The sequence below is a fragment of the Bombus terrestris genome, chromosome 17 (genome assembly GCF_910591885.1).
Source record: "Bombus terrestris chromosome 17, iyBomTerr1.2, whole genome shotgun sequence".
Taxonomy (NCBI): domain Eukaryota; kingdom Metazoa; phylum Arthropoda; class Insecta; order Hymenoptera; family Apidae; genus Bombus; species Bombus terrestris.
The window spans coordinates 6504596-6530974 of record NC_063285.1 but is presented as its reverse complement, the minus strand read 5'-3'; the positions used below and the strand labels follow the sequence as shown (position 1 = coordinate 6530974).

The window sequence follows — 26379 nt, the reverse complement described above, 5'->3', positions numbered from 1 at the left end:
TATTATTCCTCAAAGAGTAAATTTTATTTCATTTTGCGGAGTAATTATAGTCCTTAACACTTTAAGATTACAATACTAATATTTTCTTGAAAGTTAAGCAAAGTTTATCGTACGTAGCAAACTCTTTCGAACCACCTTTGAGATATCAAACTTTATTTAAAAAAGAAAGACAAAAAGCTCCTTACGGTTTATGACGTGGCACATACATGACCGTAAAAATTTTAGACACTCTCGTAGTTTGTGATATTCTGTGATTTTACGTTACTATAACACATTGTATCTCTAGTTTCTCTTCGAATAATCAAAATTAGTATCCAACCCATAGTAGTTTACCACGCATGATTTATGGTCGTTATATGCAATTTCTCTTTCCACAGGCGAAGGTGAAGTAGAACAGACCGCCCCAGACATTCGAAATTTACATTTTATTACATGAGATGATCCGCAAGGTCATTGAAAAGGATATGTATGTCTTTAAAACCCGTGAGAAGTTGAATGTCATTGCTAAGAAGAGACACGGAAGTACAGAAAACAGGCTTTTCACTTATAGAAAGATATATAATGATTTTTCAGATAATTTGACAAATGTACAGTTTGGAAAAATCTATAAAATAAGGCGTATGAAGTTAGAAGCTTCTGTCATTCGTATGTTATTCGACATTCATTATGACAAAAGGAGTGCGCTAATGAATTCGTACAAACGCATTTCGAAATTTCGTGAAACTCTTCCTTTAGAAGTTGTGTAAGTGACTGACTGATTACACGATAAACTGATTGTGAATAATGATATTGAATAATATATCAACGATAGATGCAGGGATATCAGTATAAAACATGTATATATTATATCGTGATCCCTACAGTATGCACCCAGTGTCGAGAAGACACGTTCTTTCTATGCAAAATAATTTCTTAATCATTTTATAACAAACAACGAGCGAGGGCTAATACATAACTTGATAATCTTGATAACATATGTGAATGTCAAGGTTATTGGAGGTTAACACCACTTCCTACGTACACTATTTACTACTTGTTATGTGAAGGAATGTTTCGTTCAGCTCTGACTATCACGTCTGTTCGCTATTTCACCCATGATGTTATATATTTTAACGCCGATTGGTGAAAGAACTACAAGGTTTGTGAACAAACAATTCAGAAACCAAAATGAGCTTATAGAACTATCTTATTTTAAAAGATATTTTTTTATCGTCATTGTCCATTGCTCAGAGGAGTTTTCATTAATTTGTTATTGTTGTTATCCCATAATGATCTCTGTACTAGAAAGATCGAGGAGTAAAGATATTGTCATGTATGACAAATCAGAAACCGTGTACATATAAATACATACATCCATATTAAGCAATGTCATAAATGAATATATTTAGAAATCAAACGAGTAGAAAGACAAAATGAAAGCAATGATGAATCCCTTCTTTATAAAATTCTATTTACATTGTTCTTGGTTCAAAGAGAAAAAAGTAGCATTCAAATAGTCAGTACACTAATTATAACATTATCCATAGCAAAATTATTATTATTATCTGATGTATCCAGTGCAACCTGAAATAACCGAAAATATATGTATTTATATTAGTTCCTATTTTGTTATAAGAAGATACTTTTATACGCACCTTGATAATCGTTGTCGGGCTGTTGACTTAAACTCTTCTTTCAGAATAAATTTCTTAATTCCCATCTGGTAAATTACACCATAATTCTCCCAATCCATATCCCGGAAATCTAGTTTGATCATATCGCAAATGGTCGTGTAACATTTTCACCTTCCTCGCCAAGTCGGAACAGTTATCCCTTTGGAAAGTTCACTCGTGTATGGTAAAAAATGAAAAATGATGAGAACAGCTTATTGCTATTTCTGAGAAGTTCTGTCATTCAGAAATATCATTTTTAATTATTATCATTATTATTATAGATGAAAATAATGATTATCCTAGAATGATTGTTCTCGTTGTTCGAGGATCGATAGAATACTCACATTGGTTTACAACCTCGGAGTCTTAAAAATATATCTATGACGAACGCAGGTAAAACGCGCGGAATTACGCTCAGAACGTTGCAAATATATCTATTAGCTACGACTGAACAACCGGGGTACCATAGCGTATCGTTCAGTGAGGTATCTATGCTACATTTTACCATAGCATCTACCATCGGACCAAACCTAGTCAATTGGAACATTTACATTATTACAATTAATGGAATTACGCGTAAAGTAAAGTTTATTATTATCCGAGTACCTCAGAAAATATTATGAAATTTCAATAAATATTATTTATATTACTTTTTTCCAAAATTGAAGTATTGGGAGCAAGAGTGGACTTTTATATTCTACATTTGTTTGTGCTTTCATTATCCACGTTTCTTAAATAAACTTTGGAATACTCTAACAATCGAATTACATTAGTTCGTAAAAAATCGCAATAAATATTACTTAAAAGGGTATGCGTTACTCGCGCAGTTGTATACTTTAACTTCGTGATCACGATGCAACGTAACATGCCATGCAATACATATTATCGTATCGACTACGAAATCGACAGGCAATATATCCAATCTTGTATCTCTCCTGCACCATACTGCTGTTGCACACCTCTGCCGATTAGCAAAAAGGTACCTGGTAACATTAAGTTGGTTTAGAAATTATTTGTGATTTTGAACTAGCAGAAATGTAACGCTAAATACATAGTAATAAATTCTCGTAATAGCGAGTAGCAACAAATTTGAACTATAATAATGATCAAGTAGCGGAAAACCTCTCATTTAGCCTCTAACAAACTAACCGGTTAACTCTACTTCTGTGAAATGTAAGGAATATTGACCAATTATCACTGAAAATGATTTATGTAAATACCTGTAGCTGCAGAAATATTCTGTATCCAATCAGGACATGGCTCTTCCAAAGAGGCACCAATTATGCTTGGCCGTACTATCGCAAATGGCAGATCTCTGCACTTGCTTGCTATAATCTGCTCTGACATATTCTTACTGAATGTATATGTGTTTGGATAAGTTTTTAAAGTCTTTTTTTCTATTTTGTTGATCGACGTTTTGTCGAATTTGTCACACATATCGATCACCTCTGAAGGTTTCAAGCTCGTGCTGCAAAGTTAGTAATATGTGGCATATTCTTCACGATCTCATGTAGATTCGCATTACAATAAGCTGTACTAACGTAGACGAAGCTAATGGGATGCCTTAGCAGCTACGTGTAACGGCTCGTTGAATCTCACAGTGGTCGCAACGTGAAACACTACATTTACTTTCTCTAACAACAGATTTCTATCTTCTTGCGAAAGATCTAAATCTGGCAGACTAACGGCACTTTTTATGGGATAAACTCTGCTCAAAGCTGAGGGGTGTTTTGCTTTGATGTCATCGTGAATCTGAAGACGAAAAAATACCAACTCAATTCCAGAAAAGAAGTTTAATCAATTTGGCTCCTGACATGCTTAAATATTGAAAGAGACAAGAACGTGATCATCTATCAGCTTCTTAAATCGTTGTTCTATCGTTTCGTCCGTTTTTGGACGAAGTAGTATAAAAATGACAGTGATGCGCGGACACATGCGGATCAGGTTTTCCAGGAGACCTTTTCCAACGAAATCGGTTGCTCCAGTCACAAGAATCCCACTACCGGCGTAGAAGGTTTATTGATCCCATCTTCATTCGTTTTTTAATTGATTGTATCCATGTTTCAGAATGTTCGCACTTTCAGTTCCAATAAATGACACTGAATTATCAAATAATAAGCGGAAAAATTTTAAAAATAATGTACAAAATTTGTTACAGCTGAGATCTTAAGCTTAAACAATCTTCTTATAGTTCCCGTAGGCTTTTTCATTTTTTTATCTTTTGTCTATATATGTAAATATCGTAATTTGCAGCGATCAGTAATTTATGTGGAAAATGTGCGTGGTTCATATGAAGCAGTGTTCACCCACAAATGTAACACCTCGAGAATACTTAATGCGTACGTGATTTTTCTGTGGGCACCCGCGAACAGGACGATTGCAGTGCATATGTGAAATCTGTATAATCATTGTTTATATGTGCTCTTATTTATTAATTACTTATGGAAGCAAAAGGACTTATATTTGCTATAAGGCGTTATAGATTTCAATAAGTAAACAGGTTTAATCTATAATCGATAATTTTTCTCAGAAAACATCACGCAGGATGGATTGTGATTTCGAATCTCCATAATTTTCTTTGCTACGATTTGTATGATGTAAGCTGGCGCTTACCATTTGTTCGAATTCGTTCCTTGAGGTCTCGCACTCCACACGAGCCGTAACGTAATACGCCGTTACTAATGACTAACACGAGCCACAAGTCTAGGTATATGGAATTAAAAACAGGAATCTATAATAAGAGAAAAAGGCAATAAGAGATACGACGCGTCCAAATACTTAAATATCGCAATAAATCAAGAAACCAAGACACAACATTATTATTGAACAAATTTAAAATATAAGAATATCGAAATAGAAACAAGGAACAATGAGGCGTTCACTGACACGTACCGCCTTGCACGCGCTTTTCCTATGACAATACACCATACAATAAGCAGACAATGAAAGATGAGCTGCTATGCCCTTTTCACACAGCATCAACAGCGACAAACAACTGGCACGCGCCAAAGGATCAAGTACCGGTATAAGCAAGGTAACCAGGTGTTTAGTAGAGTACAACTAGTAAAGGAAAAAGGGAAACTTGAACAATACTTCCACGAAAACCACATCAGCTGCAACCCTAATATTTCTGGAAGGAAAGCAGCTGAACCAAAGTATGCAGCGCCCGCAGAAATAATCACGTACCACAACTCCGCGCTAGTATTGAATAATTACATAACAATTATCCATGATAGTCTTACTATAAATAAGTGTAGCCACTTAGAGACAGTAGTCAGTCAGCTAAAAATTTTTTAAGGATTCGGTCATTCAGTCAGTAAGAGTCAGTTAAGTCAAGTACAGAATTGGTCGAGAGTTAATATCAAATTCAGAAGAACAGTAATCTTTGCGAAGCTGCGAATTGCTTTACTATAGTCTTTGAGTAACGTCAAGGAATGAAACCAAGCATTTAAACAGAAATCAATCGTCAACAATTAATATAGTCAATCATCTAGCAACTAGACTAACTTCGTACGATAGTCCAAAACTGCGATCGACAACACATATAAGCAAGGTGAGGAGCTAAACATTGTAACACTTTCTTTTTCGATTTCGGTCTTGCACCACATTTACTCGAGTAAAATTATTTATTGACTATCATTGTCAATAATGAAGATATTGAAAGTATTTATTTATTCCAAGGAAACATTAATCATTTCCGTGCTATTACTCCTGCACATAGCGGTTAAGCCGAAATTCAAATTATATTTATCAATTGTATTGATACGCTAGTTTACGCTACGTATACGGTTATATTAACGAATTAAAACATCATGGATACAGCTGTTACGTCGCATGATATAAACCGCAGCCATCCCTCTTTGTCTGGTCGCCAGATGTCCATCTACCCTTACTCCTCAAGACCTTCAATAAAGCTAAAGGGTCACCATAAATCTTAGTATCTTAACAATGAGAACTCTGAAGTCTCGTAAGTGTCTTTGGTCTATTGATGATTCTTGGTTGTTCTACCTATTATCATCCACTAACGTTTTTTCTAATCAATTGGCATCGCTGATCGTTACCCTCATTTTTCCCAATGAAACGTGCCATAAGCGAATTCGCTTTCTTCGTACTCTAGACACACTCATAACGTTCTTTCCTTCCGTAATAACACGACAGCCGATAGTCAGTCAAAAGTTAGTCGCCAAGTTGCCAAGTTGTCAAATCTCTTTATTAATCGCCTAGTCGCTAAATCGCTAAATCGCTAAATCACTAAACACATCTCTCGGTTCATATTTTACTTGCGATTTATACCTCTTGCGATACTGTAACTCATTACTTGCAAGTCACACTTACTACTATTAACATCGTAGTCTTGCTAGTAACTATTCGAGCCGAACACTTTTAACCTTATTGTAAACGACATTACAATTCGACATCGTAACATACCACGCGAGTCTCTCCGAACATTTATACTCGCTGCGAGACAAGTTGTTGGAATAAAGTGTATTTTATAACCTGTTAATTCAGTGTTATACTAATTCAATCACCTCTATTATCCTAACCGAAATAGGGAATCGTTCAGTTCGTGGCGTCGATAATCTAATTGTAACAGGAATTTACGACACCCATTGACCTGACTCCTCCGCAATCGCGTCTCTTCGCGAACGGTCCAACAACAGCAGTTTGCAATCTAAAAATAGTGTCACGCTTTAAAGGAAACGACAAGTTTCCGAATATATTTTACTCAGTTGTCTTAAAGATACTAAGAGCACGGCATATTGGGATATTCGAAATAGTCCCGCGCTTCAGAAGAGTACGACAAGTTTTGGAAACTGTTCCATTCAGCCGTTTCCATTGTTTCAAACATTAACGAACGAAAATCAAGCTAATCGAAACAGTTTAACGACTATTTCTGGTAGCAGGAACTACTGTTTTGATTTAGATATAATTCGAGAAACTCCAGATTCGACATCTAGAATTGCACATAACGGTTACGAACATCGAAGATCAACACCAGATCGTAACACTGTATACAGTAGAGTCCCCATTATCCCTCCCGCATTATCCCAATATTCCAATGTAAGAACGATTTATTATCTGAACATAATATTTCCTAATAGCGGATGCCTCTTATCTATGTCACATATCTACTGTGGATATACTTTTGTTTCAACCGTTCGCGGAGAGACGCGATCGCTAGATAACGCGTCAACGAGAGTCGTAAATTCTCGTTACGATTAAACAATCGACGCCACGAACTGATTGATCCCCTATTTCTATTACGAGAATAGAGGTGGTTAGGTTTGAGTGTATATGAACAACTATACTGGGTTGGTTGATATAAGTTTAATAAAGACAACGAAATAATAAGTTCAGTCAAAGATCAACAATTAAAAACGAAAAAGATAACAGTCAAGGTTTGTTTAGCGGTTTGCTTATAACGAGATCTATCGCACTTCGCAGCTTGAGACAGACGTTATGTGTTAGATTCGATTCAATGTGTAACGTTCGACGTGTCACAAGGAACTAACTGACTTTAGATGATTCCTTTGTCTCATGTTTAAGACGACCCCCACTCTACTTAGGTCACGCCACCGTTCGCACCTATGATCACGTATGTCTGTTCTTGCGTGGAAAACGTAACGGACAAAATTCGACGTTTCGAGAGCTCGCTGCTTGGCAACAGCTATGCGCTCGTCGATACATTGTATATGATCCGGCGGTCAGATAAGACGATCTGACTGCGACATTGTAGGGCCGCGAGCGACGGTTAGAAAATACAGCCTGTGGTAAGCCTCGTGGCGTAACAAAAAGTATACAGGTACGACGTTAAAAAACATTGACCATAAGAAGGAAAACACGTGAAGTTTTAAAGAACATTGTAGGAGGAAAAAGAAGAGATAGTAGTGTAGGATCTTACTATTACAATTAATTTATTATAAATAAACTGTGTTTGTTCGATCAGTCGCGGAGAGACGCGATCGCGAGAAAGCATGTCAACGGGAGTTGTAAATTCCCGTTACGATTAGATAATCGACGCCACGAAATAATCGATCACCTATTTCGGTTAGGATAATAGAGGTAGTTAAATTGAATATGACACTGATATAACAAGTTACAAATCACATTTATTCCAACAACTTTGTAAGGAAGATAGTTATGATAGTTGTAGGTATGTTCGCCGTGTATAATGTGTATAATATTGGGCCTAGGACGCTTCCTTGCGGTTTTGTTATCTTTCTATATGTGTCTGGGTTAGCCAGCAGAATTTTAACTTGATTGTTGTTTATTTTTAATTTGTAATCCTCCATGTTGATATCTTTCTCAATGGAATTTACCATTGTTTGTATATCGATGACATTGTCAACGAATATAGGTAGGGGAGGGGAAATTTTTGCATATGTTAGTTAATTGGTGAATCTGCGAAGTCCATGGAGTCATTTGTGGATTCTAGTATTGAGTATCTATTGTACGTGGTTACACCGCTTATTGGCTGCTCGTTCTGATTTGCGTTTGTGTTTGTTCTAGTTGTTTCCAGTTTACGTTTTTTAATGTTTTTGTTGTCAATAGTACGGAGGGATATAATGCTCTTTTGCCATGGAGGAGGTAGCACGATGCAATTAAGGTTTTGCTCAAACGAGCCTGGTCGCGATTCTTGGACCATCATCGAGCTAGTTAATTCAAGATGAATAACTGGTCGACAGGCTATGAGGCCATGATTCGGGTAGAGATTAGGAGCGTTGGAATTTTTTCACTGATAAGATAGGAAACACTTGGATTATGTCTGTTTCGATTCACTATCAACGGATGGGCGACACTAGATCACGGCGTCGCGGAGCACTAGACACACGTCGTTTCAACTTGACATATATTCAGTCCAAATTCAAACATTTGTTGATTAAGGATGCATTACAGGATCTAAAAAGCAAAGTTGCAACTTAATTGGCATCCGTAAAAGTTCCGTCGAATAATATAACAATTTGGAGTGCTTGAAAACGGAGAATTTTATAAAATTCCAAGTTTCCTGTCGTGTTTGTCAATGACTAATTCGACGATCTGTTCGATGTAAACCGATTAGTAAATATGCATGAGCAAAGACGATAATAATTAATTTGCCCCTCTTCGGAAATGCGCGGTTGATTTGATGTTTCATATGGAATTAAACGTCGCAATATTAATGTAGTATCTTAATAGGGTCTTTAGAGGAAGGACAAGTAATGATGTTTTGGTTTAACAAATGATATTGTAGTATCGTGAGGAAAAAACCTGGTTAGAAACTAACCAAAACAAGGTCATCTGTCCTTCGGTTATTAGTTTACATAGAAAAAGCCTGTGTGACCAAAGTCACCTAGTTCTTGCGAAGCGTTAACTGGATGGGATTAGAGAAAAGGAAAAATAGCGCTAATGGAGGGGAACGATTTGAATCCAAGGAGCGGTTAATCGAGAAGTGAGAGTGGATCGAGAGGTCAGAATTAATCGAGGAGTCGAAGAGTAGCACCGATATACATTAACGCGAAAATAATGGACCCCCTCATTGAAATGCTAAACAACATGGCAGAGGAAGATAACTATGTTATTAAACACATCCTTAAACATCCATCCTTAGTTTTCCTCGCCACAGCATCGTCACCGAACTTCACTAATTTTCCATCTTTCAAACAGTCAACATCTTTTGACCGTGTTTCCATCTTTAAATCAGTCACCTACTTAACTTATACATACGCACCAGTGTAATTATCTTTTTTACAAAGTTGTTGGAAGAAAGTGTAAATTATAACCTGTTACCTCAGTGTTATAATCAATTCAATCACATCTATTATCTTAAATGAAATAGGTGATCGATCATTTCGTGGCGCCGATTGCATAATCATAACGGGAATTAACGACTCCCGTTGATGCGCTATCTCACGACCGCGTTTCTCCGCGAATGGTCGAATACAATATTAATATACATTTTGTCAGTTAGATCATAAATTATAATTAATATATTATTATGGCACAGAATGAATTTGAATCTTCTCGCATAAAATTTTTCCTTGTTTCTATCTATTCTTATTGTTTGTCTCTTGATTCACGGAATCTAACACGTTGAATCCAGTATTAAATCGAATAGCTTCTTCGTCAACGTCTAGCTAAAGACTTTGTCAAATTCCGAAGTGTAGCTTAAAGCAGTTAAGATCAAATTATAACGGCACTCGACCTCGGAAATTTCCAACGGTTTCGCGGCACAAAGCGCTTTATCTTAAAAGCGCTATTCCGACAAGCCTTATGGGCCATCGATATCCTTACGGCTATTTCGCCAAATTTTCGGGAGAATGCATACACGGAAACCGACGCGGACTTCTAACACGCGCGATATCGATGGCCAACAAAGAAAAGAATCGGCGTGGCTTTTGAATAAAAGAGATTCAGTCTGCCCCGAGCTGCGAAGTGCGAAGGATTACGCGAAGCGAACGTTGAGAGACGAGTAGTCTACTTCCGATAACCTGCGTTAAGCATTGTTTGTTATTAAGCGTTGTTAATTGTTCACTGTTGTCAATTGTTGTTTGTTGTTAATTGTTATTTGTCGTCAGTTGTTAAAAAGTCAATAAACGTTTTTTGTTGAACATCTGAGTATTCCTTCCGCACCTATCACGACATACCACTTCAAAATCATCATCGCTTTCAGTGTTTGCCCTTTTAAACTATAACCGGAATCACCGAAATGTTTCCCTGACATGTACCATATTAATCTATGGCAAAAATTTAAAACTGATGGCTGATCACTCGTCACTCCCATACTTCATAGGTACTAAAAAAAGATTCTCGGAGCAATCCTGTGTCAAACATTTTGAAAGTAGTTAAATTAAGCTGTTCTATGGACGTGGCAGTAATTTCTAAAGAGAAATGTTGTTTAAAATAATTCCTTTTTGTAATGGAACCAAACAACGGTTATTTTCTTGAATCAAAAAACCTTGCCTGCCGCATCTCTGACAGTTATCTTCTAAAAGGAATCCGCAACAATAGGTACTTTTTTCCTAATTTGAATCACAGATATCTAAATGCTATTGAGTAATTTTGAAAATAACGTTTAAATCGATACAGTTCTTTGCAACATGTTCTCCATTTAGAAAAAAGCACAATCTAAGAAATTATTTTCCCATGGTTTTAACAAATGAGACACATCATTAAAAACAAAAATTATATGTCACTACCAGCTGGATGTACGAAATAAGAATTTTGAGATTTCTGTCTCAACACTCAATTTAATCAAAACTTTACTGTTAGTTGGTCTACGTTGCAGGTAAAGTGTAACAACAACGTAGCGATGCTTTGTATAATTGAAATATATCGTCATTTACCATACCTCTGGCGAAAAATTTGTCGCAATGATAGAAAATAATTTGCCTTCAATTGTCTAATAGATCTTTGACAATACCAAGTTTCACAGTTTTGTGAGACTCGACGACTTGTTCGTTGTTTTTGTCTATTTCCATCTTCTGACAAATTATACTCTTCGTCGAAACATTTCATCTTAGAAATTAAACGTTGAATATCTTGGTCAAATCTCACCTAAATCGCCCATTTTCTAAGCGTAGATAAAGCTGGAAATGAATACCGATTTTTCCTCAAAACCTGATAGGCTTTTGGACTTACGGTGCTTAATAGTATGACAGTACACATTTTACACACTTCACTTGATTCTGTTTTTTATCACTCATTGGAACTGTAAAGATATAGGAGGGATTCGGAAATACAAATAATTTCCTTTATTTAGCACACAACAGTTATACATATATCTTTTATACTCTGTAGACCTCGAAAACCTACTCGCACGAACGATTGTTGTCAACCGACTCTTCCAGATGCTTCTAACGACTGCCAAACGTCTTTTGTCCCAACTAAGGCCTGGACGCCCTCTGACGCTTACACACATATTCACATGTACAGTGTAAATGTATCATCTTCCTAACAGGAACTTCTATTTGTTTTTAAGTGAATACGTCTTACGTACATTTTCTTTGATTAAATGTTTTGCAACTCGAGATGTTTCTCTTTCTAATTGTTTTAATTCTATTTCAGTGTTTTGCTTTCTTTTCTTCTTTTCTTCTATTGCTCATTTTAATCGTTCATATCTTTTACTTGACATTTGAAAATCATACGAATTATGGACAAAACTTTATTATTTCTACTTATTGATATCTTATAACAGTATGGAAAAGATGAGAAAATGTCAAATTTTATAGGACTGTAAATTCTTTGGAATAAATATTTGTATATATTTAAATCTATTTTAAATATTTATTTAATATACTTTGCTATACATTATATAAAATTTTTGAGTGGATGATTTAACGTGTTGATTTAAATAATGACGAGACAAATTGATATTTGATATCGTCAAATGTATTTAAAATTATTCCAAGTACAGAGTTAATCGTTGCTCACTGAATGACACTCGATATACGTATATTAGGTAACACTTACGTTCGCTCGATATAAACTGTCCTAGAGAACGTGTTCGTTTGTTTATGTTGGTCGGGGAGTACTGGAAAGTTTGAATTGCGGTTATATTATTTTATCCGGAATTTGTTTATCATTACGTTTCATACGTCAAGATAGTGTCAATACCCCGAGGCAAAACAACAACATGAGACATTCGATTCGCTTCGTTCTAAGACTCATGTGCCACTACAAACTGATTAGAATAGACCTTTGTAATCCTCGAGCAGATTATCGTCAGAAGATGTATCTACACAGAATACTACTAAACTTCTACGACATATAATAAATTGCGTATGTGTGCAAGTTAATGATATACATATGCATATTAACCTTTTTCATTACCAACGTTTAAATGTTAATGAGGAAGACAAAAAACATAATAGTGTAGTATCGTAAGAAAAGCCTGATTAGAGATCGATCAAAACAGTGTCGTCTGTCCTTCAGTTGTTAGTTTACATAGGGAAAAAGGCTATGTGACTGAAGTCACCTAGTTCTTGCGGAGCGTTAACATAATGAGATTAACACTAGGTTTACGGGCGTTTCGTATATATCTATCTCTACGGGACCCGTCAAATTGACGGGTAAACGAAAATACGCATTTTTCTTTAAAGAGAAGAAAAAATAACGCTAATGGAGGGGGACGATTTAAATTCAAAGAGTGTTGATCGAGAAGCGTTGAGCGTTGATCGAGAGGTGAGAGCGTTGATCGAGAGGTCAGAGCTAGTCGAGAAGTCGAAGAGTAGAGTTGTTAGCGTTGTCGAGTTGTGGGAGTTGCTAGTGTTGTTGAGAGATTGAATTGTTAGCGTTGTGGAGTTGCGAGAGTGGTTGAAGTAAAGTAAGATTGTTGCATTTAGTTCAAATTAAATAACCATCGTTTTCTGTCTAATTAACATCTGTTAGTTTATTTATTGTAAATAAATTATAAATTATAAATAATATCAGGGAAAATTTATACCTAAATTTCCATGATACTACAATAGTTTGGAGTGAAATAATTTATATAGGTTAAAATATAGGTTAAAACGTTATACAAAATATAGGTTATAAACTTTATATGTTGAAATTGTGCGCCCAAATGAACGATCCTATTGATATCGATTACGTGTAGTTAGGACCACGGTCATGTAAACAGTTTTTGACACGCAAATACTGAAAGCATAGAAGAAATCGTCCCCAAGTTGAGTTGTGATAAAAGAACATAGAAGACAAGAAAGGCATTCTATGTATGCGTGGCATGCTATGAATGTCACAGACAGAGACATTTATTTTATTTATTAGAATATTTACAATCAATTCTCGTTAAGAATACCTCAAAATACACGGCTACAACTTCTACCACACCCAACACCCCAGCGGAAAGGCACACGGCGGCACCGGAATCATCATTAAATCCAGCATTAGGCACTACGAGCTCCCATCATTCCAGAAAGACTACCTTCAAACCACAAGCGTAGCAATAGCCATGGTACAATCACCACCTCAGCAGTATGCTGCCCTCCCAGACACTCGATTGCTAAAGAGAACTTCGACAGCCTCTTTGACGCCCTAGGCAATAGATTCATAGCTGGAGGAGACTATAACGCCAAACATACCCAATGGGGCAGCAAACTTGTCACAGCAAGAGGCAAAAACCTCCTGAAAAGCATAACCACCAACAATCTCAACTACCTCACCACATATGAACCCACATACTGGCCCACTGACATTAACAAAATCCACGATTTACTCGACTTCTTCATAACCAAAAATATCTCGCCCAGATACGTCCAAATCAACTCCTCGACTGAACTCTCTTCCGACCACTCCCCCGTAATAGCTACAGTCGGTTCAGCAATAATCGAGAACCCACCTAATGGCCTTATTCACAACCAACTCACCAACTGGCAGCTCTTTAGAGAAATCTTTAACCGCTCAACCTCTGCCTCAATCTCACTAAAAACAAAGGCAGATATCGAAACTGCCACAGAATACTTAAACAGAGACATTGGTACCTTATTCGTCTCCGCTTGCCTCGTAAGAACGAGAGCGAAACAGACAATGGCCGTGTCACGTAAAATTCATGATAAAAAAGGAAGAGCTGAGCAATAGCTTAACTTTTATATTTTTACACGCTTTTATTCACAAAAGTGATTAAGTACGATATTACAATGAAATAGCGAAGTTACAGAGTATTAAAATAATTGTTCAAATCGCTGCCAAGACTGAACCCGAGACTACTCTCGTGGTCGAATGCTCGCAGTATTTATATGTTGAGTTTGTGGGGGTTAAGGGGCAAGGAGAGGATCCTAAGTGTCCTACGTAATGGAGAAAATTTGGTGTTGGGACATGTACAAAGGTAAGGTCAAAGTATAATGGTTCATTGCCAAGCAGTGTGAATGACGTGGATTTGGGTATGGTCGCTGTCACATACCCCCCTCTTTAGATTGTATTTGGTCTTCCAAAGTTAACATTTCTTCAAAATTGATTTATGGAATCGAACGATGATTGGTTCAAAGTGTACTTTTCTTCTTTTTTCTTCGTCTTGATCCTTTATGGCTCGAAGTTGGAATCTCGGTATAAATGTTAACTGGGGTTGTCGGTCCTTTAATGGTGTTCGGAATTTTGAGTGGCCTCTTCTTTATCTGCTGCTTGAGTCTCTGTATTGTTGAAATTAGAATTTTCTCTTTCTTCTTTCAATTGTTCTATGCTATCCAATAGCGTTACCTGCTACATTAGAACTTCATTTTGCATAGTTTCATGCTTTTCAGATGGTTCTTCCAAAGGCAGTTCAGGATTTTCAGTTGGAACAATGATGCTAATACTGAGAACAGGATTACTTTCGGATGGATTTCGTCCTGAAAGATTTCCTTCTAGATTCTCTGCTGTTCTCAGATGCTATTTCGTTCACAGAAGATTCTATCACTTAGGTAGACTCTACTCTGAGCATCGTTTCTTCTTCAGAAATTTGGTTTATTTTTTTTTGTCTGTTGCCACATGTTGCTGTTATTTTATCAACTTCTTTCAACATAGGTGCTTGTTCTTTTTTTCAAGCAACATATCATTATCCGTATCTTTGGATTTTACTCTTTTAACTGTACGTTCTTCATATAAATTTATTACATAGTCTTCAACTTCCATTCTTGCTTGTTTTGTTACTAACCCTAATATATGAACTGCACGTCCTTGTGCTCAGCAGGTTTTTAATTTTGTCTGGCGTTTGATATTACTTTTAAGTGATGATAACTCAAGCAAGGATTTAAACACTGATTCATCATTTACTTTTTGCACTTCATAAATTATTTTCAATAATAGGAGTTGAAATCGTTGGTTCACTCATATTGATTTCATTGGTTTCTTCAAATTCCTTAACATTATTTCTAGGAACTTCGATATTGTCGTTATCACAATCATTTGAAACAATTTTAGTTACTTCCTCATCCTCAGCTAATAACATCATAGTATTTCATCAAGGGAGAAATATCGTCCACTTTATTAATTTTAATAAAACATTGTTTTTCAATACATTTTTTTTTTAATAATTCTAATGTTTCTTGAGAACCTTTTACTGTATCTTCTGCATCATCTTGAGTTTGATTTTTTTCTTCTATGGACTTAAGATCTTGATTTAAGCTTTGTGTTTCGCTATATGATTTCTTATTATTAACTACTTCAACATTATTTTCAATAGATTTTTTTTTATTCTTTTTTTTTATATAAATTAAATCACATTTGTCATCTGATATACTTTTTGAAGTAATTTCTATCTGTACATTTTCTTCATGTTTCTTTTCCCCTGCTTCTTTTTCTCCTTCTAATGAATTCTTTTTATTCTGTAAAATAGTTTTTGTATTTTCAATTTTGTTAGGTCCAATTCTTATTCTTAATAATTTACTTTTATCTAATTTACATAATGCTTGTGACTCTTCTACCACATCTTCCATATCATTTTGAGTCTGGCTTCTACCTTCAGTAAATTTAATATTTTGAACAGTATCATTAATTTCAATAGCTCTTTCGGTATTAAGTAAATCGCACTTATTATTTGATATACTTTTTGAATTAACTTCTGTCTCTGCAGTTTCTTCTTTTGTATTTTCTTCGACTGTTCTTTGTTCTTCTAATCCACTCTTTTTATTTTGTAAGATCTTTCTTGTATCTTCGCCTTTTTTAACTTCAACTTTATCCCATCTCCTAGGTCTGCCTCTATGTTTCGCTTCTCTCTTTGCAATATTAGCACCTTTGTTTTCTTCTGGTTGTTTTTTATCATCACAACTTTTCGATCGCCGACTACATGATAGGGGACTATTAAATAGCATATTTATACGTAAACGAGATATTTCACTCCTAGTACGTTGGCTTAAATTCGCTTCATCAATTGCTATTACACTCGTTATTGCATTATCATTTTCTACAGATTTACACCTATCGCTATCACTAGCTGTGTCCGTTAAAAGAACTTTCCTTCGTTGACGCGCATTAGTTGTTTCGCTTTCATTATCTGAAATTGATTTTCGTTTAATACCTCTTTGTTCTTCTTTGGTCAATTTATTTTCTACATTTTCCGGTGCTTTTTGTTTATTAATTATTTCAGACTTGTTTTGGATTAATTTCGTCTTTAAAGTGCTTCGCAAAATTTTATTTATGTTTGACTGTCCTGGTTGATTGTAGTCTTGATATTCGTCGTCGTTGTCGCTTTCAGGGTCAAATATTGTTTCGGGTGCGCTCGTTACTGGTACACGAACCCTATTTCTCGATTTCGCGGTTTCTTTTGTGCTGTTAGTTAGAGTTTCAAAATCTTTGGTCATAATTGTTTCCTGACTTCCAATGCCTAGTTTCACTTCGGCAACTGATTGTCTTACTAGTTCGATTTTTTTAGCGAGGCGTTGATTCTCTTCGCTTACTTGTTTGGTTAGTATTTGGATTTGACGTTGAATTTCGGTGGTAGTTCTCGCGTGAATTTCATTCTGTTTCTGTATCGCGTCTAGTACTTGCTTTAGACTAATCTCGCTGTCTTTACTTTTCGATGTTTTAAACATTTTTTTCGGAAATTGCTACTTCGTCTGATTCTTAGCTATCAAAGCTAGAACGTCTAGTTCTATATTGAACAAAAGAATTAATCTTTACCTTTATAATTTATCCGTAGAAATGGAACTTCCGTAGTATGTCTGTTATCAAATAATAGGCTTCAGATTTGTAGATTATGAGTTTGTCGTTGAGGATGACCTGTTGCGTAAGTTGAATCCTTTTTCACGTAGGTAAAATGTCGTGTTTTGCCAACGAGCACTTTTCACAATCCTGGCAGTATCGCCAAAATGTCACATAAAATTAATGATAAAAAAAGAAGAGCTGAGCAATATCCTAACTTCACTGTCCTTTTATTTTTTATATGCTTTTATTCACAGCAGTGATTAAGTACAATATTACAATGAAGTTGTTCAAATCGCGGCCAAGATTGTCCCAAGACTAGTCTCGTGGTCGAATGCTCGCAGTATTTATATGTCGAGTTTGTGGGGGTTGAGGGGCAAGGAGAGGATCCTGAGTGTCTCCCTAGGCACTCCCTATATAATGGGGATAGGAATCCCTGTGTAATGGGGAAAATTTCGTGTTGGGCCATATAGAAAGGTAAGGTCAAAGTCTAACGGTTTATTGCCAGGTAGTGTGGAATGACGTGGATTTGGGTATGGTCGCTGTCACAGCTGCATGCCAGCAAAACACTACGCACATTCTACCAATGACTATTTCTCTCGACCTGTTAGGGCTAAAAACGGTTCGCAAACTTCTGTTAGAGAGTTTCTTGTTTAGAGATGTCTACAGACAGCCGAATAAAACGCCTTGAAATGAATTTTCCGTATTCAGGGCATCGAACATATAATTCTTCTGAACACAAAATATTTTGGATGCTTCAGTATCATGTAATTCTATATAATATGACTGTTTACATGTTTCGAATCCAGGTGCCTTAGACATATTAAATAGCTATGCAAATAAATATTAGAAGATAAATATTAACTGCTGATAGTACTAGAATTCATCCGTATGAATAAAAGCCATAGCATACTTGTGTAGCTAATTAGGCCTTTATTTTAGCGAAATTGCTCAGATTTATATGGTTGACAAGTAATTTTGGGCACACTCGTACTTTTGCCTTATATATCTGTATTATTTTACAGAACGAGACCTTTCCTTGCTTTCTATATTCATTTTTATATCACTGTATCTGAAGTATGAAAGCAGCTGTATAAGAAGATCCACACATTATTTGTTTCGTCAAAAAACTAATATTAAACTTGATGTATTTTCCTATATTTTAATTTTCTTAAAGAAATATGAAATAAACTGGACATGTTTTAATTGTTTAATAGGTTATGGTTATATTATATTTCACTAGTTGACCTATTACAATTGTTGAAGTGGTCATCGCTTTTAAGAAAACTCTACAGCTGGTCTTTTTAGTTTTCTTAAGCACTGAAGCCATCGACAGCGTATAGACAAAAGACTGGAACAAAGACCCACCATAAACATAAACTTTTGGTTTATTGGCCCTGTAAGTGTTATTGGTTTATGACTGGTCCTTGGAAGACTATTAAGGGTATGCAGTAAGGATGCGTAGACATCTGGATACCATCTTGCCCTCGGTGCGTGGCCTGGTCTCTGTGACATTGGCTTCAATGTTCAGTTATGGGGTAACACTGTTAGCGTGCAGATCTGGACCAGCTCAAATTGTATTCATACTTGTAACTACACTTCTCTATTAAATATATATTTTTCTACCTTACAATTTATTCACGCATCTCTCTCTTTATACATCGTAAACCTCAACGACAATTTATGGTATGATTTGTATCATCCATTATACATGAACGATTTATCTCCATAGCAAAAGAAATATCTTTCTTAGTGTCGTAAGACCATGCTTTTTGTCGTTTATTATCTTTAGCAGCGAGCAAAATTTTTCTCTGGTGTATTGATTCAAATTTCTTCACATTTCAATACAAAACACCATTTATAATTTCTCGTTTAGATTCATGATCAGAAAATCACTCCCACTTTGTGCTGACTTGTACAGGAAACTCTAACATCATTTTCCAAGAGAATGGACACGTGTGGTTGATAGTTGTTTTCGCAAAGTTGGTCCCTATGCTCAGGAGAGTACGACGTAAGCAGAAAAATTTGACCTTTTGATCTTGAATTTCAAGGCTAAGGTCGATTTTTCGGCAACCCTTTTGTATTTCGGCCAGATAGAGACGTAAAGCATACTACGTGATGTGTTTTAAGAAAAATTATTCATTCAACATTAAATATGTTGTTTACAGAAAAATCGTAACGAAAATAGTAATCGTATTATGTTACAGTAAATGTTTAATATAATTTCTGTTTTCTTATAAACGAAGTACTCAGTAAGCACGATACATGCAACACACTGTATACACTACACACACTACACACCAAAATCACTCGCGTTGGAACTAAATAAGAAAGATTTAAAAAATAACAAAGAATACAAGAATAAAAAAGAGTTGCAGTGTTCAAAGAATTCAAAACTAAAAGGCCCCGAATTACATATTACTTCATAAAACAATACCTTCAGTCATCCTTCGAGTATAAGCTTAAACAATCTTTTCCGTAGTTTCCTTTGGTTCTTTTATTTTTTATTTCATGTGTATGCGATATTGTAATATGTATATCAGTATCTCAAGAATACTTGATACGTATGTGATTTTTCTGTGGACACCCGCGGATGGGACGATCGCGGTGCGTGTATCAAATTTGTCTAAACATTCATATTATTTATTATTTACTAATACTACTATTATGAAATTTTATTTATTTACATTATATTATTTATTATTTTTATATTATTAATTATATATTACTTATTTTATTATTTCATTTATATTATTAAATACCATTATTTATTAATTACTTATGGAAACAAAGAATTAAAGTAAACAGTAATGCTCTCTACTTTACAATTCCATGAGGCGGTTTTCGATATGCTGTTATGGATCTTAATAAGGGGGCAAGTATAATGTTTAATTTATGATTTTTTGTACAACACGTCGCGCAGGATACTTTATGACTTCGAATGTCATGATCTTGTTCTCTGCGCCTTGTGGAGATAAGCTAGCACCTATGTATCGTTCGATTTGAATACACTGTGCACCCCGCTGCTTAGGCTGATCTATTTTCCTTTGTGTAAGGAGGTTAGTACGCGCATAGGAATATTTCGACGGATCCTTAATTGCCAAACACTCAAGGATAAAATCGGAAACGTAATATTTTTATTCCTGATTTTTATTTTATTCTTACTTCAAGAATCGCCAATTAAATTTTTTCACATTTGTAGTCGAACACCTTGTATATATAATGCTATGATTTGTAGTCAAATCAGCAACAATATGAATGTATAAAAATCAAATGCTTATTAGTTTGAATAAACACTCTAAAAAAAAAAAAGCATTGAAGGCTATTGTCGACTGATCTAGTAAAGTGCTCTGAGCGTTGATCATTGGCGATGGTAATATTAGCGTAATAGATATATATAATAGATGAATATACATGAATAACGTAATCTCTTCAAACAATTGCTTATTTACTGTAGTATTTTTTCCCTATATGTTAAAATTTGTTTAACAAGTATTTGTCTATTTTTAATTTGTTGAAGTGGTCACCACCTCTAAGAAAACTCTACATCTAATCTTTGTAGTTTTCTCGAACACTGAAGCCATCGACAGCGTATAAACAATAGATTGGGACAAAGGCAGACCATAAACAGTAGACAGGCGGCGATGGCTTCGGAGCTTTCAGTTATAGGGTAACAACTGCTAGCGTGCGGGTCAGAACCAGCTCAAATTATATTTCTACTTGTACTTACACTTTTGTATTAAAATATATTTCGTACTTTATAATTTATCCACGCGTTCCTCTGTTCATACATCTAATAACCTCAACATAATTGTTTTCATGATTGACTTTTAAGGATTGAACTTTAGGGGGTAGATTCACTTTATAAACTTGAGTTAGCGTGTCTACAAGAGAATACATGTTTAATATTTTGCGCTTTTTCTTCGAACCTGAAATGTTTTAACAAAATCGGTATCTGACTGTTCGCGGCCTTTTTTTTGTTAGTGAAGTTTGCTTCTAATTTTATTATGGTCTGAAACTCTCGTGGCGTTGAATCAAATCAAATGGCTTTATCAAATTGATGAGTGTTCTATTTGAAATATTTTTCCATTTTTTTAAGAAAGCCTTCTTTAAATGATTTTCCCATATATTTTCAATAATATTTATATTGTGGAGCTGTTTATAAGCGTTTCTAAACACGATACAAGATTAACGCTCTTAGATTAGCATTATTGTATTGCATAGCATTGTATATCGTGTATCACTGGGCTTTGGATAGTTACCTTGCATCAGGATGAACTTGTCTTTAAGCCTTTTTTTTTTAGGCTTTGATGCAGATTATTTTTTTTTTATATTTATGTATATTTCACTCTAACTCTGAAGCGCTAACTCGACAAATATGTATTACACATATATTTCTACCATTAGCCAGATATTTATTAATATTTTCATAATGGGAACAGACATAGAATACTTTTTTTAAAATTATTTTGAGGATTTGTAAGAATATGTATATATTTTCCATTTGCGAAAAATTTTGTAATAAACGATGTTATATTATAATTTTATTAAGGTTATGTACTATATGAATAGTTTTTACACTAGCTCTGCGTTATTGTTTTTCAACTCCACCAGATTAAATCATCCGTAATTATCAGAAATAGAATTTGTAATGCAAATATTTTTCCCTTCATCCTGACCAATAAGAAGTTATATGTAATGCAAATGTCATTAAAATGCAAGCTGTAAAGGCAGTCAGTGGCAAAAGATCAATTCTTGTCGACCTTTTACGATCAAAAACCACTCAAGGCTTCAAGGCAAGTGACAAAAACCACTTCTTGTTTGATTTTTGAGATAAATATATTAATCATATGATTCATGCATAGCATTATCTAGTTGTTGTAGTAGGGCGATGTTATTATAAGTATGAGTATTTAGAGGAGCGACGCATAGAGTATCGTTAGAGTATTGTGACGGACGTATCTGTATGTACTATCGTGAAGTTGCATTTTTGTTCGATCTTTGGTAAACAATACACAGTAAAAATACTATCAGGTAATAGGCGATTCCTTGTTATTCTGTATTTAGTTGTGTCTTTCACTAACTGTCATTCATTATCACCAATATCATATGCACATCAAAGACTATCATCGAGTCATTAATCACTACAAAAGTTTAAATGAAGTTTTTGAGTTCTCAAATATTTATTTTGTATTTTACATTTTACGCAGCAAAATGGTTTATTATAATGATAATTTAATAATTTACAACCAGTCAGTAGATGTAATCGGAACACTCGCCTTCGTGTCTCAGTTACACGAGACACTGGTTATTTTTTGGCAAATATTAAGTTTTGGATCGGTTCCTGATAAATTATTGTTAGGACTGTCTTCGACTTTTCGGGTTTATGAAAGAAGAAAATACACTTCGCGGTGACTACAACAACCGTACGAGATATTTTAGTCATTTTACATCTTAAATGGTAAAATCTCTTGTTTTTAGATTACATATAAAAGAAACCATGAAATGGTAATGGAATGATTATATATTTACGCAATTACATTAGTAAGTTGAAGTAAAATATCCTACATCGTGATAAAATACATTTCCCTTATTTTATTTATCACCTTTTTTAGAAATATATTTGTTAATTATATCTCTTTGAAAAAAAAACATCCTTTTGAATATAAACATCCTTTCATAGAAATTCAAGAGCTTAAATGACTTTATGTTCAATGTTTTTACCAAATTGCTGCTAGTTAATTATAATAATTTTCTACACTTATATACTATATACATATACGTGTACGATATTTAACGTATTGAATCTCTATAACACAACTTATACAATAAAAGGCTTGATATTGTAAAGATCAAACAGAAAACAAGTTACAAAACTAAATAACGTAGAAATTAATGCACTATAATATCCGCAAAAAGGATAATATAAAATTATTGCACATTCCTGGAACTAAAGTAAGATGAAAATGGAGCACAAAAAGAGTGCGTTTTGTTTCTTACACGAACGATCGATGGGCAGCAGTTTATCTCGTCCAAATCGTAAAGAAGAAGACTATGAGTTTCGGAGACGTAAACCATTCTGTGCAACGTTCTCTAAAAAAAATCATCGATTATGGATTAAATCTCATTGTTCACTCATTGAAACCTATAAAGGCATATCGGAAGTATGAGTCCTTTTGAATCCATAAATTATGAATGAATAGGAGCACATATAAACAATGTTTACACATATTTCACATATGCACCGCAATCATCTCGTTCACGGATGACACAAGAAAACGCATTAAATATTCTTGATATGCTACTAAATGAGGTCGAATACTATCTCTCAATCACCACACATATTTTCCGCTCAAATTACCGATCACTGCATACTACAATATTCACACATATACAAATAAAACAAAAAATAAAGAAGCCAAAGGAAACTACAAAAAGATTGCATAAGCTTGAGATATTAACCATAATAAATTTTGTACATTATTTTAAAAATTTGTCTACTTCCTATTTGATAATTCAGTGGCAAATATTAGGGCTGACAGTGTGACCATCCAAAAACATGGATACAATCCATAAAAAAACGAGTAAAAATGGGATAAATAAAGGATTCAATAAGGTGAATACTCTCGAGGAATTCTACGCTGGTAATGGGATCCTTGTGACTGGAGGAACCGGATTCGTGGGAATCGGTCTACTGGAAAAACTGATACGCGTGTGTCCACGCGTCGCTGCTATTTTTGTACTAATTCGCCCAAAGACTAACGAAACCATAGAACAACGATTTAAGAAGCTCATAGATGATCCTGTTCGTAAATATTATTCTCGTTTCTTTCAATATTTAAGTCTGTCAGAAGCCAAATTGATTAAATTTCTTTTCTGTAATTGAGCTGGTACTTTTTCATCTTCAGATCTACGACGACATAAAAGCAAAATACCCCTCAGCATTGAGCAGAGTTTATCCCATGAAAGGTGACGTGAGTCTGCCGGATTTAGGTCTTTCGCGAGAAGATAGAAATCTGTTGTTGGAGAAAGTAAATATAGTGTTTCACGCCGCGGCCACTGTGAGATTCGACGAACCGTTGCACGTGGCTGTTAATGTGAATACGAATGGTACTGCTCGTGTCATCGAGCTTTGGAACGAACTAAGGCATCCAATTAGCTTCGTTCACGTTAGCACAGCTTTTAGTAATGCGAATCTACATGAGATCGGGGAAAAAGTTTACACGTAAGGATAAGTTATACGCAAACGTTGTTCCATGGTTTATGAATATTATATTTGTAATTATAGCGTGAAGAATATATTCACATATTATTAACTTTGCAGCACGAGCTTGAAACCTTCGGAAGTAATAGATATGTGTGGCAAATTCGACAAAACGTCAATCAACCAAATAGAAAAAAGAATTTTAAAAACTTACCCAAACACATACACATTCAGTAAGAATTTAGCAGAGCAGATTGTAGCGAGCAAGTGCAAAGATCAGCCATTTGCGATAGTACGGCCAAGCATAATTGGTGCCTCTTTGGAAGAACCATGTCCTGGTTGGATAGAGAATATTTCTGCATTAACAAGTATTTTTATAAATCTTTTTCAATGATAATTGTTCAATACTCGTCACATTTCGGAAAAGTGGAGTTAATCTGTTGGTTTGTGGGAAGCTAATATGAGAGGATTTCCACTAGATCATCACTATTATAGTTCAAGTTTGTTATTGTTCACAAATATGAGAATTCTTTCCAATCTACTTAGTGCTACATTTCTGATAATTGAATACCACAAATAACTTCTAAACCAATTTAATGTTACCAGGTGTCATGGTCCTAATCATGAGAGGAAGTGTAACAATAATACGGGGTAGGAAAGATGCAAGATTGGATGTAGTACCTGTCGATTTGGTAGTCGATACGATAATCTGTGCCGCATGGCATGTTACGCTACATCGTGACCGTGAAGTTAAAGTTTACAACTGCACGAGTAACGCTAATCCTTTTAGGTAAAATTTATTACGAATCTATTTCAACTAATGTAATTCGATTGTTACAGTATTCCAAAAAATTCAGTTTATTTAACTAATTTAGACAATCTGCAAACAAATGTAGAAAACAAAAGCCCACTTTTGCTCCCAATACTTCAATTTCGAAAAGTAGTGATACAAAATAATATTTATTTCAATTCCATAATATTTCCCGAGATACTCACATGACAGTAAACTGTGCTTTAAGTATAATTGCAATAATTGTAATAATGTAAATTTTCCAATTGACAAGGTGGGGTCAGATGCAACAGCTCGTGTTGGAACATGGCAGAGAAATGCCACTGAACGATACGCTATGGTACCCGGGTTGTATAATGACAAATAATAAATATATTTTTAACGCTCTGAGTGTAATTCCGTATGTTTTGCCTGCGTACATCATAGATATCTTTTTAAGACTCCGAGGTAGTAAACCAATGTGAGCATTCTATCGATCCTCGAACAACTAGGACAATCTTTCTGGGACAATCTTTGCGTTCATCTACAATAATAATTAAAAATGATATTTCAGACTGATGAAACTTCTAAAACTTGGCAACAAGCTGTTCACATCGGTGACATATTTCACCATGAACGAATGGACTTTTCAAAGGGATAACTGTTCCGACTTGGCGAGGAAGGTGAAAATGTTGAGCGACAGCGATATGGTCAAACTAGATATGCGGGATATCGATTGGGAGAAGTATGTTACAATTTACGTGATGGGAATTAGGAAATTTATTTTAAAACAAAAGTTTAAGTCAACAGCCCGACAACGATTACTAAGGTGCGTATAAAAGTATCTTGAAGTATAAGAAAATAGGAACTAATATAAATACATATATTTTCGGTTATTTTAGGTTGTACTGGATACATCAGATCACCAAAATATTCGGTATAATAATTTTGCTATGGATAATATTATATTTAGTGTACTGACTATTTGAATGTTACTTTTTTCGCTTCGAACCAAGAACAATATAAATAGAATTTTATAAAGAAGAGATTCATCATTTCTTTCATTTTGTCTTTCTACTCGTTTCATTTCTAAATAAATTCATTTACGACATTGTTTGATAAGGATGTATGTATTTACATGCACACGATTTCTGATTTGTCAT

At 34.9% G+C, this 26379-nt stretch overlaps 2 long non-coding RNA genes across 15 annotated transcripts; one reads left to right on the top strand and one right to left on the bottom strand.

Moving 5' to 3' along the window:
* LOC100647884 lies at positions 1-7293 on the bottom strand. 12 transcript variants are annotated; one of them, XR_007227204.1, is made up of 7 exons: positions 3194-4954; positions 2873-3120; positions 2259-2635; positions 1997-2182; positions 1635-1886; positions 1352-1563; positions 1-1280 (listed from the first exon to the last, which is right to left on the bottom strand). It is a non-coding gene; the product is annotated as an uncharacterized LOC100647884 (long non-coding RNA). The 12 variants fall into 12 exon arrangements; XR_007227210.1 differs by lacking the exon at positions 1-1280 and adding an exon at positions 5988-7293 and having other exon boundaries at positions 1359-1563; positions 3194-5903; XR_007227206.1 differs by lacking the exon at positions 1-1280 and adding an exon at positions 6962-7293 and having other exon boundaries at positions 1359-1563; positions 3194-6110.
* On the top strand, positions 5071-26260 carry LOC100647644. Of its 3 annotated transcripts, none has more exons than XR_007227200.1 (8): positions 5071-5205; positions 23777-24048; positions 24152-24468; positions 24568-24815; positions 25054-25237; positions 25512-25697; positions 25791-26045; positions 26119-26260. It is a non-coding gene; the product is annotated as a putative fatty acyl-CoA reductase CG5065 (long non-coding RNA). The 3 variants fall into 3 exon arrangements; XR_007227201.1 differs by lacking the exon at positions 5071-5205 and adding an exon at positions 12931-12954; XR_007227199.1 differs by lacking the exon at positions 5071-5205 and adding an exon at positions 22148-22277.
* The last annotated feature ends 119 nt before the right edge of the window (positions 26261-26379 follow it).